Genomic DNA, 15,501 nt, shown 5'->3' on the forward strand with positions numbered 1-15,501 from the left:
GAGCTCTGATTGGTTCTATAACTGCTTGTGGATCAGATTCAGAATAGATTTCGACATTCCCTAAATACATACAACTATAAATCGGTTCAGATCTGATTAGAGCCAATGGGGGACTTTCGATTGGACCTGACCTGATCAGATCCAGGAATGGGTGAAAAAGTTCAATTTGTTACAAATTTAAAATTTTATTTTACTTATTTTTTAAAATCCAAAATCGCTCACTTTTGCAGGAAATTATTTGATTGAAGCTTCTTTGATCCTCTAAAATTTACCTTCGATCAGGTGTGTCCCTTTCAATTAGCAAACATGGATTTTTTTCTTTCAAAATTGACCAAAATTGAAAAGAGGACGCGTGATTCTTTTCAGCTATTTTAGTTCTTTTTGCATAAAGCTCCCCTTCCGCCCCCCTCCCCTCATTGAAAAACAATAAAATTAATAGAATTCAGAAAAAATCAAAATTTACCATTTTTAAATCAAATTATTCCAAATAATCTCTTTTTTGAAAGAAACTCCCGTCGGTGCCCCAAGCGATGTTGATTTCTTCGTACAAAGCCCCTCAAAATTGGTCAAATAAAAACGTAAAAAAAATTAAAAAATTATCGTGTCTGTGAAAAATGTTTGAAAATTTTTCATCCCAGCTAGGTCAGAATCTTTCCAAGAAAAAATCTCCCAGGGTCTGTCAAACAATATTAGTCTCTTTGTATGTACAGAAGTCCCCAAAAGTTGGAAAAAAATTTTCAAGCCTAAATTTGAAGTCTGCCAAAAAAATTGAAAATTTTTCATGTCGCTGAGCAGGATTTTTCAGAACGACCCTCTTTTTGAGAAAAAATCTCGTTTGGTGGGTCCTTAATTCGTCTTGAGAAAAGTAAAAGAGGAAACATTGCTTGAGAAATGGGAGTTTTTTTTTTGAGGAGGAGGACAAGTTTACTAAAAGAGAAGTTCAGCCACAAAAATTGAAAGTTGTCATTTTCATTCTTTATTGTAGAACGCGAAAATGCATCCCCCCTCCTTCATTTTCTCCTACTCTAACAAGCTGGAACTTTTCAAGGTGTACCGCGATTTTTGGAAAGAGCATGATCTGAAACCCCCCTTACCAAAGTTTCAGAAATTTGAGCAGACAAAAATTTATAGGTACCTATTTAAAATTGACCATTTGGAACGATTCATGATTTTTTCAAAAACGTATTTATTCTTCAGTAGAAATGATGAAAATAAGTCTTGAAACTAATATCAACTTTAGACATTCTGCGGAGCCTCCAATGCAGTTTTTGGGTTTTCCTCAATTTTGAAATTTTGCCAAAGAGAGTGGAAATTTTTGAAATTTGCACAGATGATTGTACATAATGTAGCTTTAAACCAACACTCCAAACCGAATTTCAATATTTTGGGTCATTTTGGAATCTCCAGTGCAATTTTATAGTTTTCCTGAATTTTAAAATTTTTCCAGAGGAATTGGAATCTTTAAAAATTTGTACGAATGGCTGTATCTAGCTTAAAATCAACCTCCCAAGTATTAATTTTATCATTTCAGGTTAATCTCTGGAACCTCCAGCACGATTTTCAATTTCTTCAGCATTTTGAAAATTCTCCAAAGGGCATAAAAATTTAAATCGAGTTGAGACTCAGTCTCGACCTAGGTAATTTACCGAGTTCATCTATATTTGGATAGATTTTCAGGTGAACCAACTTTTTTGGTATAGGTAACTGGAGAATGCTGGTCAAAAAAAAAACATCTTCAAAGTGTCAGCCTGGAAATCGGCTCAAATATGAATAAAGGCCACCCAAATTAATTCTCATGTCTGCATGGAGAAGTATTGAAATCCTGAAGAATTTGAAAGTAACACTGTAGGCTTCAGAGTAAGCTGGAATGGTGGAATTCAGATTCGGAGACGAGGAAGTTAGTTTTGATCCAGATATACAACCATTCGAGCAAATTTCAAGAATTTCCTTTTAAATAGAAAATTTTTGATTTTTGTATTTATTTTTTTCTTTAAGTAGGTACTTAAACACTGCTAGTTAAAAGAATGCACTATGCACTCGAGGTGTCCACCTGAAAATTGGCCCAAATCTGTATGAATCCCTTATACAGTTCGAAACTAAGCAATATACCTCGGTTTTTAGCAGCCCAGACCAATTTCCACATCCCCTAGTGAAATTTTAAAATTCAGGAAAAATTGAAAATTGCACTGGAGGCTCCAGAATGGGTTTAAATGGTAAAATTTGCCTCAATAGGAAGTTGATGTTAACTTTAGGGCTTATTTTCATCAGGTTTCCTGAAAAGGGGCGCATCTCGTCGAAAATGGTCAATTTTTAGTTTTCAAAAATTTGCCAAAATTCAAAAAAATGAATTTGCGGTGCTGAAATTTTGATCATTCAGGTTTCAAACAGTGATCTTTCCAAAAATTGCGGTTCAGGTAAAATTGAAGGCGGACACCTCGAGAAGTTCTTTTATAGTCTATTCTATACTCTAAAAAACGCCTACACTAGAAAATCAACACCACTTTGGATAAATGGTAGGTATAGTGAAGGTGGTTTTGTCCAAGTCCATGAAAATTCTCAGGATTCAATTCGATTGGAATCTGATCAGATCCAGACATTCTGCTGGTTCAATTTTATCTAATCTGATCATAATTTTCATTGGATCTTACTTATCTTTTGGCCAATTTAGACGATTGTTGATTGATTTTCAAGTCAAATTGACATTATAGTAAATTCTCTCACAATAAGACCCGACAACAATATTGAATAAAAAACAACCCCGTATGTTCTCAAAAAACCAAACCCTCATTTTCAAACAAAACCAACCCCAAAAACGTGGTAAATTCCAATAAAATTACCACACTAAATTCTGAATTCGACGCGCTTAAAAAGAAGCGAACATTCCACAGCTGGAAAGATTCACGAAGGCGCACCCTTTCCATGGAGTAAAAACCGTCTAGACAAAATTAAAATAATAAAAAAAAAACCTCTTCTCCACTTGGAGCATCGGAGTGAAGTTTTTTTATCTATTTTTAATTTGAAATTAAACAGACATTATTTTTCGAAGGTTTTTAATCAAACGAGCCATCGCTAGCTAGTCTTCGTATAGCAATCGCATCGTAAGAGGTATATGTGTAAAAAAATTCATTTTATTTGCGCGAATGCTTTCACGACACGATGAAGTACTACAATAAAACCAGTATAAGAAGAGCCGTAGCCGGTAATAGAGGAGAATTTGGTATTTTAATCAGAATCCCCGGCATATCAAGGCCATGGTCAGTGAGCACGAGGGTAGCTGCGGTAGCCACTATAGCCTAGGACAAAAGTATAGCAACACGATATCAGTTACAGTAGCCATTCCTCTGCCACCTGTTTACCCATTCCACATCTTTTTCATGTTCTGGTTTTACATAATTATCACCGCGGTGTCGAACAAGGTCTTCTTCTTATCACAAGCTGATATTGTCTGAATACGGATTATATATAGACAAAGATAGCCAGAGAGAGAAAGAAAGAAAGAGACGCGCTGATAGAGAGAAAAAGGGTTCAGCTTGCCTAGAGATGCGTTTAGTTTGGAACCACGCGAATGAAAAGTGAATCTTGCAGACCACTTTCGGTCTTATAAGTATGTATTGTAACGCGGCACAGGGTTTCCAAAAATGTTTCAATTGCACTTTGCATAGATAAAACAATCGTCTTCTTTCCTGTACTCCTCTGTTGCCATGTTCGAGATATACCTAAACTGGAAAATCTATTTCTCAAACTACTTTTCGCTTCTTCTTGTTTCGGTTGCTAATTGAAAATCCAAACCATCGGTAGGACATAAATTATCACCTAATGAAGGAAAAAAAACCACTCGTGTAAGTGAAAAAGCCAACTTGACCAACCCGAATGCAATTACGTGAAAAAATTCACTTTTTTACGAAATTTACTTTCAGTTCGGAATGCACTTGAAAAAGACGAATTGGACGTTGAAATTGGAAAAAAAAATTATGGCAGTTCGAGCAAAAGAGACAGGTGCTGTTGACTGATTATGGAGAAAAAAAAAGAAGAAACCAGTTTTTTTTTTAACACTGCCGTAGGATATTCAATAGCATAGCAAGTTCATTTAAGTAGTTGATGTTAAATATTCAAGTCTCTGTTTCTTCCTCTCATCTCCACCATTGTTATATCTTTTCCTAATTAAACTGGCAACCCGGTTAAAGTGCGTTACATAGGCGAAGAAGAAGAGAAAAAAAATACATCTAATACGCTTTACAGCGTAAATGCGTTTATGCATTTGAGCGAGCAGACAGGAAAAAACCTTCAATAGGTGACTCGTACCCCCCTCACCGTTTCAGCCAACACCGCGATATTCATTCAATGTTCCTTTGCAGGATTACATTTTTATGTCGTGTCGAGCCTCCAACTAATTTGAATATACTTGTAATCTAATGGTTCTCAAAATGGTGGCTTTTTTTCACTCTCCTTCTCAGAGAGGTTTAAAGTAGGCCTAACTGGTTTATCATCGTGATCGATATATTCGGCGAACTACGGTTACTTAAGTATAGGTATACGAATGGAAAGAAAATAAAAGTGATTTTCAAGTACACATAGGCTAATTTACGTACCTATAGGTATTTGGAAGGAATTTGCGTCGACGATAATTTTCTGCGATTCTGCACCGAAAACCAAACTGCAATGCCAGCACCAAAACACATCGCTGTGGAACAAAACAATAACAGGACTGATTAAATTCATCGTCGTCGTATAGTATGCCTAGATATAAAAGTTCGATTTACCTACTAAATTTGGATACATTTTATTATAATAAATTATTCAAATGTAGGAATTTATTCGATTCTGTTTCATATGGAATAGCACTTTAGAAATAGCATTAGAGTGTTATTATTGTCCTACAAATACGTCATTCGCAGACCGATGACGAAATGATCTTCTGATAGATGCCCCCTAGTTCTATCGATGACTTATCAGTAGGCTACTAGGTATGACAAATATCAATTTTGTGATATTTTTGAAGTCGGGAATTCATATTTATGGGAAAGTCTAGATAAACAGTTCAAACATTATTTTCTTGAGCAATGAAAATATTCTCCGAACGCAAAGATTGGCCATGTTTATTTTCTGCGATCGTAAATTATGTCATCTATACTTACGAGGGAGGCCCACTTGACAATAGATTCGCCAATAAAAAAAGCCAGTGAAAAAGCCGGCACAAATATGACAGTAAATTTGCCATTAAAAAAACGCCAGGAAAAAATCGGCTGCTTAAAACAGCTGTTTAAATACCTAATGCATTAAATTGCTGAATAAAAACCTGAAATCTACAAAAAATTTCTAGCCCAAGCGGGGATCAAACCCAGGACTCTCGCTTGACGATCCAATGCTCTAACCACGCAGCTATCATTGCAAGGTGAATATTTCTGTTTTCAAGCGGTATACATGTACCGCACTTCGTACTTTTATTCAATTTTTTAAAAAGAAGTTGTGAATACCCATTGCGCGTGTGCACTATAATCGGTGAATAAAAAACAGCTAATTTGTGAGAACCGGCAGTTCGGCAGATAAAAAATTCTGCCATTCGCTGGTCAAAAACGGCTGTTTAAATGGCTGTTTTTATAAAAAGTAGCTTTTTCTAACCGGCGTTTTTTCTACGGCAAATTTACTGTCATTTTTGCGCGCCTATTAAACGGCAAATTTACAAAAATCAACCGGCATTTTGGCTTAACCAGCAAATCTCTTGCCAAATGGGGGTATTCCCACTGGCGGAAAAATTTTCGAACAGAACAAAAAGCTAAATCAAGAAAGCATGAAAAAATACACCACCAGCCGAACTTTCAGGGTGTTTAAGTGCATTTTTCGATATTTGGAAAATTTTTCAAAATCAAATTTAGTCCAGCAAAAATGGTGAAAAATCAAAATTTCACCAAATTGACTGGAGGGGGGCAATGGATAGCATCCGCGATTGCTTTTTTAAGAACTATGAATAAATTATCTCGATAAGCTGGCGCCCCCTGGAAACAGTAGTTCAACTACACTGGCCAATCATCCCATCACCGTGCGGTCGATCATGCACCCTACACCCGGGTTAAAACGGCCCTTCTCAGGGCCTCCGACGAGGACACCTCCCTTAAGGATCATATCCATAAACATAGAGGGCCTGTCAGGGCTGAAGGAAGTCATATTAGCTGAAATGGTCAAGAACCTGAACATAGACGTGATCAGGAAAAATCAATCCTGGAAAATTAAATGGGACACTTGACGATGAAGCAGTTACATTCCTTGAGTACTGGCAGGAGAAGGGTATTTAGATTTAGATTAAGATTTAGATTGAGTGTTTCATGTTAATTCAGCCATGTCGACCGGATATGAGAAAAAAAAACAAATTGACTTATAAATCTGAAATTTGGCATGAACCCTATTTTTGACCCATTAAATCTATAATTTCCACAAAATTCTACACAATGAATTTGGGAAGATGAAATCCACCTAATACCCTGATTTCAACACGCTGTACTGAGTCGGTTGGTAATGGTTTCAATTCTTTCTGGAATCTCCAGATGTATTTTGGAAATTCTAGAAAATTTGCATTTATTATGCGTACTTGAGTCAATTTAGACTGGTTTTGTGAAACTTTTTTGAAATCCTGGAATTTCTAAAATATGGTTAGAGGATCCAAAACGGCTTGAAACTACCTCTAATCGACTCATTAGGTATATTGAAATTCAGGTACCTATACTAAAGCAAATTTTATCTAAGCGTTAAAATTTTCAGGAAATTTCGACTTCCAAAACTCAGCTATGAGGTTCCAAAACTACTCAAAATGGTTTGAAAACCATTACCATGCGATTTGAAGGGTCGAAAACGAGGCACCAACATGATTACAAAATTTCAGTTTTCTAGCTGATTTTGATGAAATTTTGATTTTTTTTATCATTTTGGGACTGAAATTTTGTCTGGTCATGTATTCTGCATCCTCTTTTGATTAAGTCTTTTTCTGATTCAAAAATTTTTCTGCCAGGTGGGATACCTCCCTGAGTCCCTTATCTATGAACCTTCCAAAATGTTTTCAAGTTGTATTCCCCTCCTTTTTCTCCTCCCTCAAGATTGAAATTTTGCGCATATTAAATTAAAATTTTTATGAAAATATAATATAAAGAAAATTCCATTTTTGGAAGATAGAAATTTTAAAAATTTTCCAATTGAGTAAAGGTTAGATATGTAAAATTTGTAACTGTTCGCCCAAAAATTTTGGATAAAATCAATTTGAAACAAAAATTTATTGAATTCAGAAGGGAGGTGTACGTTTGACAAGGGTATCAATGTGTAAAAAAAAAGTCACTCGCGTGAAAAAAAAGTAATCAAACTTTGATGACAAAGTGGCTCAAAAAATAAAATTTTATTAGGTACATGTTTTCTCAAAACTTTGATAGATTTTGATAACTTGTAAGTAAGTAAAAATCAATTGTACAAATACCCACTTACCCAGCATCCGTTCAAATTTGAGAAAATTCTCATCACAGGATTTCCACCCCCCCCCCCCACTTTCTTACCCCCTCCCGAGGTTTGGTACAGAAATTACGGATTCCAGGATAAATAAGTAAACATTTAAAATTCAGCCAAATCATTGTGTAAATGGGTACCTATAGTTAAAATTGTTGCGATTTGTTTCACTAAATGCAATCATGGCAACGAATAAAAAATCGTCCCAAAAAAAGGCTCTATCAACAAAAAGTGCTGAAAAAACATCTCACAACTCATGATCGGAATCTTGCATGTTTAGGTTATTTTCAAAATTTCATAACCGGCTTTGGAGGTCAAAAAAAAGGTAAAAAAAGAATAAGATTATTTCTGAAAATAATTCCCCTCGTTCGAAAATATTTGTGAACCTAAACGTTCTGAAGAAAAATATCGTGAAAGCTGAAATCGTTGATAATTTTATCACTAAAATGAAACAGTAAAATATTTTTTATTATTAGAACGCCATAAGAATTTCAAATTTGAAACGTTTTAAAGATTTATATAAAATCTTGGGTTGAAATGACAAAAAATGTACCTAGGTACCTATTTCAAATTATTTTTTTAATTATTAATAATGCAAGATCATTTGTCCAAACTTTTTCTTTTCATAAATTAAATTTTTAATTTTATTTATCATTACCTTACATAGGTAACTATACAAATTAAAATCTCTCCTCTCAAAAAAAAACAAAGGTAAATTGGTAAAACCTTTCAAAATTAGGTACTTTGAGGCTATCATTAGGAACACCTATCAATAACTGCAAAAAATTGAATTTAAAAAAAAGAACAACCGAAGTCTTCGAAAGGGTCTCATAAAGACCCCAAACTCGAAATACATATTTAGTAGAAAAGGAAACAATTTTTCTCTCCTTCGGCTTCAGCATCAGCATTACCTGCCAAGTGCTAACTACAATTTATTATTCACGAATTTTCCAATTATTTTAGAATTTAACGTATCGTTCTTACACGTGGGAACACAAAATTGTTCTATTTACCTATTTAATACTGTAAAATATTAAAAATTTATCGACGTAATCAAATGGGCATTTTCTCTTTCAAATTCCCAGAATCAGAGCACCTAAATCTAGAAGTTCAGAGTGCACAACCTACATTAGATAGTATACATATTGAAACTCGACAATGTATCAGCGGTTCAAGCATCCAGTTATTAGGTACTAAATAAATGATAAGAATACCTACCTAGTTTAAATAAAAGCTTTAAAATTAGAACAATGATCAGATTCCAGCGGTAAAAAGGAGATTGATCTATTTAGTTATATAACCGTTAAAAATTTATTGACGCATTCAATCAAATAATTAAAAATTTACCTACAAAAATAATTATTTAATTTATACACCTTAAAACTGTATCTACCAACTATGTCGATAAATAGGTACATTTAATGACCCAATATTAGATATCTAAATGAACCGTTCTACTGATAATTCTTTTTTTTTCCCTTTCAAACAGAGATAGCAGTCTACCTCTCGAATCATTACTAATAAGTAATAAATTTTGTATGTAATTAGTTTGCGAAGATCGAACAGTCTTTTTTTGTTTATCAATTTTAATATGAAGATTGACTATTTATTATTAATAATACCTAGGTACCTATTAAATGTGTTTTATTAGATATACATTTTATTGGCGAATTAAATTACAAATAATAAGTATGAAGAAAAATATTTCATCCGAATAAATTGCACGTAGGTAGGCATCCTTTACAAATCATCATTCATCATTACTCAAGTACTATAAGATAAACTAGTAAGTAGCTGCATAATGGTACGTATTTAAAACCAGGGCGCCATACAGTATCAGATTAGGAAGCAACTTGGGCCAAAAATTCTTCGAAGTATTAGTAACCCGGCGCTATTTAATTTATCATAGGTACCGACTGTATTAGTACAGCCTCTAGAAATGATGTCGCATAAGAGCTTTCTTGGAAGCAATATAACAACATCTTTGCAAATATACTCATGCATGATTATGTATAGAATTCCGTTGAAAATAATTACTTTCCTTTCAACGGAACCAGGATGCAAGAGGCAAGACAACATCAGCGCACAACTACACACTACATATTTCCATGCAGTTACCTATCTGTTTGATTTAGCATCTGCGATGATCTTCGGATTCTTCGAAAAGGCATAACTCACAAATCCATTTCGCGCTTTACAACTAATGACGAGTAAGCAATTTGAGTGCAACTTGATTTTTTTTTAAACGAAAATATTGAAAACAGAGCAATGGATTTTTGAAATTTATAGAGAAAATTAATACCTATCTTGCGGATTTTTTACTTTACCCATAGAGGCTCTAAGAGAAGGCAGAAGGCAGAATTCAAACTCTCAGTAGCAGTGCCGGTTTTAAGGGGGGGGGATTTGGGTGATAATCCCCCCCCAAGAGGCCAGTTTTTTTGGAAAAAATTTTGATGCTATAAAGTGGGAATTTTCCTAGCATTTTTGCGCTCTTGTTTCACTGAGATGGATGCCGATTACAAACCGATGTTCATTTTTTCCCATTTTTTTTGAGAAGAAGAAGCCTTTTTTTTCTTCTCAAGCCCACATTATAGGTATATATTCGTACACGATTTACTTTGAATAATACTTTGCAGGCAAATTTCAGTCACTGAGGTCCCTCCTTTTTAAAAATTAAATAAATAAACGACATATTTATTCAGTGGCGTGGCCAGGGAGTGAAGGGGGCTATTGTCCTCCCTTGCAAACGAAAATTTGAAAGAAAACATGCAAAAATGAACGCTTTTTGTTGTTGTTTGGACCCATTTTTTCTAAAAATTTTCGCTCTCGCTTCGCTCGAGCAGTAATTTTATCTTCATTTTCATTATAATCATCCACACATCACGATAGGTTTCCAGAAAATGACTCCTATTTCGATTTTCCATGCCTAAAAATCTGGTTTTGCCTCCTCCTTGAGGAAATTCTGACTATGCCACTGTATTTATTTGATTTCTGCTCTCCAAAAAGCTTAATTTTACCCCCCCCCCCCACCCAAAAAAATGAGACGGCAAAATTGTTTGGTTCTGACCCAATTATCCCCCTCCAAGGAAAAATCCTGGCACCGGTACTGCTCAGTAGGTAGCCCTAATCATTTTCGACACCTTCAAGGAGTAACCTATTCTTTTCGTCTCTGTACGAGTACAACATTCTTTCAACATTATCACACTTCGGTTTACTGTATTTTCTCCCCTCTTACTCTTCCTCTTCCTTCATCAAACGAAGACCACCCTTCTTCCTAACCTTTGATCCGCAAATATTTGACCATTTCTGAGAAATCTTAGTATACGAACTCGGGCCCATTTTAAATAAGTGGGTACTTACTCGTACCTATGTATACTGAGAAAAAAATATCTACCTATTTCAGCAATTCCAGTAGCAAGGGTATCGACGACAAAAACTTTCATATTGCTGTTTTAAAATCCATACCTACTTGACTGACGACGTCAATCCACACGAGAAAAAAATTAATGATTTAAACTACTGGCGCGACTAACTTACTGATTTGTCGCCGAATTTTTCATTGTAAAAACTTGACCCAAAAACAACCCTTTTTCTGCGGAAGTACCTATACGAGCGAGAGTCTGGGTGTAACTGTTTTTTGTTCTTATGTCGCGATCATTGATTAATGTTTTACGATGCTTGGAACTCCCAAAGTGAATATGCAAATGCATTACTACATACTTTGTAGCGATTCATGGTTTCAGTTAGCAGGTTAAGAAGTAACGGGTTAAAGAAAAGAAAAAAATGAAAGCACATTCCAACCGCGAATAATCAATCAGCAAAATAAATCGACGAGGGACGAGGTTTTACCGGAATTCTATAATAAACAAAAGAATATATGGTACTTCGGTAGGTATCTACTAGGTAGACATCAGACATCGAAAATAGGGTTAAATAGTCGAAATAGTAAATTTTCAAACGCTTTAGCCTAATTTAATCCAGACGATTTGTAATCTTATTTTTCCGAGAATGAGAATCACGTCGTTTTCAGAGTTCACAGTTAGATATAGTTGACTCAAAGATTTGTTCGGATGGTCACAGCGATGACCTTAGTTTGGAACATGATAAAATATTTTCATCGATGGATGAAAATTTAATTTACGTACTTGTAAACTGAATTTGAAAACAAATGAGGCATAATCGATTTTTTTAAACAAAGTTGAAAGAAATTTTTATTGTGTGATTTGAAATTACATATAATATGTTCTCTTATCACTACCGGTAGCCGTACATCGAAGTGACGAAATACCTGCTGACCAGCAGACGAGTTAATGAGAGAGCATGAAATACATAATGTGTATATGATAAGAAATATTTACGTTTTTCTCAATTTTTTTCAAACGTGTAGGTCAATAACTTTAACATTTTGTAAATTTTCAATAATCATCATGAGGTGTAATATTAGTAATTCATTGAGTATGGTTGCGCAAAAGAGTTATCAGCAGATTTGTAGTTGTAGCCTACTGAAAATCCAATTTTTAAAATGCTCAAGATTTGACATTTTTTCTGTTGATCATCTCAATATGAAAAAATATTGAAATGTTTTTGGGCTGCACGTCCCTTCAATCCAAAAATTTTAATTCCGTCGTTTTTTCATTAAAAAATTGAAATTTTGCTTTTAAGCAACCTAAAAATTGTTTAAACTTTTAAATCTATTGCTGATGATTTCGAGTGATAAGATATCTATAAGTTCTCCAGCAAATTTTTCAATTTTCCAATTTTTGGAAAAATTGTCATAAAATAGAGCGAAACTGAAATTCGACACCTATAAACTCAAGTTAACTGTCTTTGGGATTCTTTGGATCAATTTGATTTTTGAAAAAAATCCGCTGGAGGCTCCAGAACTACTAAAAACCATCGTCAATCGATTTCAGGGACAAACATGGAGTGTTTCTTCAGAAAAAATAATTGATGGGGAAATTTCCGGATTTGAACAGGCAAACACAGATTTTGGAAATTTGAGTCTAAATTGAAATGATCATAAAAATGGTACATCCGCATTAATATAGGCACATAATTTCAATTTATTCTTCTAATTTCCATTTTTGTAAATGTGAAAAATCCGAAAACCCGCTGGAGGCTTCTGAACAGCTTGAAAATACCACCCATTAATAATTCAGAACGTTAAAAACAAGGTCTAAACAAAATTTCAGTTAGGTATCTATGTAGGTACGTACTTTATAATCTACTCAAGGCTCCAGATTTACTCAAAATGACCACTAGGTATCTACCTCTCGATTTTTTGGAAGAAAATGGAGGGCATAGAAGGAAAAAATAGGATACAAATCAAGTTTCAGCATTTTGCATCAATAAATTTGCAAATAAGTAACTATGACAATTTTTTTAGTTTTTTTGAAAATTTTTGGTGAGGAAATTGTCTCTGTAGCCTTTTTTATGGCCATTTTTTTGAAACTGGAGAATTCAAAAATCCACTAGAAAAGCCATGAATTGCTTGAAAACCGATCTCATTTTTCTACAATTTACTTTTGTCAACATTTTGTTTTGTTTTTTTTAGCACAAAATATTTCAAATTAATTTCTATCGGATCAAATTCGCATTCTAGTGGGTATAGGTAGCTTTTTTCCAGAACTGGAAAATCCAAAATTCACTGCTGGATACAGAATTGGCCTAAATAACTTGCACTTTGGGGTCGGGGAGGGAGACACATATAAGATATACAAATTACAAACCTAATTTCGATTTTTCTTTCGATTAATTATTATTAGTTCATTTTTTTTTTTTTTTTCAAAAACTAGATCGCTAGGGGAAATTTTGAATTTAAACTGTAGGATCAGAAAGAAATTCATATAGTCTCCGAATTTATCAAAATGTGTCATAAGAGCAGTATATGCAGTAAATCCAAGTCGATAAGTTGTTGTGAATTGCATTCTGACCTTTTTATGTCACTTTTTTCAAAGCTGGATAATCCAAAAATTAGCTAGACGATCCAGAACGAGTTGAAAGCTCCAGCAATCGATTCAGCATGTTGAAAATAACGTATAGGTAAAGCAAAATTGCTTCAGCTCTACGTGAAAATTCTACGAAAACCAAAAAAAGAAATTCAGCCTAGTATGATGTGTATGTACTTATTTTTGTATCCTCCCTCCCCCCCCCAATTTTTCTGTTTCCCATCGCGTTTTGAAGACCATTTTTGACAAGTAAAAATAAAGAATTTTCAGAGCCCAAACTTTAAAAAAAAAGTCATAGAAATTCCAAAAAATATGATTGGGCAGCTACAGCTCTGGAAATCTCATATTTTGGTCACAGGTAGGTACCTATTTTATAACTATGCCATCGCGTTTAAAATATTTTTAGAACCGAAATTTTCAGAAAAAATTCCCTGTTTTCTTATGATGTCAAACGTGGGTCTCAAAATGGGGAATTGCGGTATCTACGTTTATTTTCGAATAATATGAAAAACATACGAATTGATTCTGATAGGCGCATTTTTTTCGAGAGGTAGAATTAAATTGATTTTAATTTTTCTGGGAGATATGGAAATTTCTCAACATAAATAACGAAGATGATAGTAAGAATATGATCTATTTCTGGAATTGCAAGGGCTCAATCTTATTTTTTGATATTTTTTGCATTAAAAAAATTGGAGCTCCCAGCCAAAAAAAAAATATTTTTTCGATTGGAACCAAAATTGAACCTCAAAACAGGATTGTACCTCAAGTGTATAATCAAATGTGGCCACAAATGTCGTTTTCTGGAATAATAACTGGTCATTTGATACTGCTTGGCTTGATTCAAAAAAAAAGAAAAACTTGAATGTGAAGTAGCCCACTCATACGTAGAAAAATGTACAGCCCCTTGCTCTTTCCAAGTTGAAGTAATCGACAGCGTTTTCAACTTATCACTAATTTGTTATATGGGTATATGCACGCGTACAGCGAAGCATATCTACCTAAACAATTCATTTGCGGCTTATCAGTTCTCATTACTACGAGTATAATCACTATAACAACAAATCGATTTCAATTTCACACGTTGTCGCATTAAAATGATGAAAAAAAAAACACCAAATTAAACAAGTATAAGTATTAATTGAAAATCAAAATGTGCTCCTACGTGTAGGTATAGGTAGGTATAACAAATTTGATGTCCTACTTAAAGAAAGCTCACTTTTCCTTAAACTTCCGCGTGAATATCAAAAGCGATGAATAACGAATAAAAAAACCATCTTTATCAGTTTTATGTTTTTCTTTAACGATTAGCTTAGATATTATAGGTAGGTACCTAATTAATTGGGAAAACTTTTCGTCAATAATCTCGAGAAAAATTGGCTTGAAAATATGTACAAAAAAAATCACACAGGTAAACTGGAAGACACATGATGACCTTTGAAGGAAAGACTAAAGCTACAAAACAATGTACCCAGCTATACCTACAACATTACAACAAGCACATAAATCGTAATCTAACCAGCTCTGGTACATCGTAAGACACACCCCTTTGACTTTTACTCCACGAAAATGATACGAATTGCGTACGAAAAAATTACGGAAAATGAAAAGGAAAGTACGTAGGTACATACGTAAACATGGGCGATTACAAGTACTCGTACAAGTGCACTGGAATGTTAACGCGGAGGGGATTACGATAACCTAATTATAAATTTAAACATTATTGTAGTAAAATTGAATGAATCTACGAATCCCTACCTAATAAAAAAGTGGGGATAAAATGCACACGCGAGTACGACCGACCACCAGACGTACCTACGAGAATTCACACCGATAACGAGGTAAAAAAAAAAAATGTGTAAAAATGAAAAGTGCAACTTACGCGTACAAAGGATCCGGAAAATTGTCAATTTCCACGTCGTATCGCGTGTACCGATCAGCGACTGATTGTAGTGGAAAGGTGAAAAAAAATCAAAGAGCACGTACTCGACCACGCAACGTGAGGAGACGAATGATTGCACGCTTTAGAATTGGTTAAACCGGTGTGTCGATAGGGTACTGTAATCGTTTA

General features: G+C 34.3%; 1 protein-coding gene across 2 annotated transcripts in view; it reads right to left on the reverse strand.

Annotated features, from left to right (window-relative positions):
* Positions 1-15,456, reverse strand: part of nvd (neverland) — a 32,387-nt gene extending 16,931 nt beyond the window's left edge. The window contains exons 1-2 of one of the 2 annotated variants that reach the window (XM_065362335.1): positions 15,313-15,456; positions 4,590-4,681 (exon numbers count right to left, since the gene is read on the reverse strand). The gene's annotated coding sequence lies outside the window, so the exon portion shown is untranslated. Of the gene's footprint in view, positions 1-4,589; positions 4,682-15,188 lie in introns of both variants that reach the window. The other variant, XM_065362336.1, reaches the window with a different exon arrangement.
* Positions 15,457-15,501: the final 45 nt, after the last annotated feature.

Source organism: Planococcus citri, chromosome 4 (genome assembly GCF_950023065.1).
Source record: "Planococcus citri chromosome 4, ihPlaCitr1.1, whole genome shotgun sequence".
In the NCBI taxonomy this organism is placed as follows: Eukaryota; Metazoa; Arthropoda; class Insecta; order Hemiptera; family Pseudococcidae; genus Planococcus; species Planococcus citri.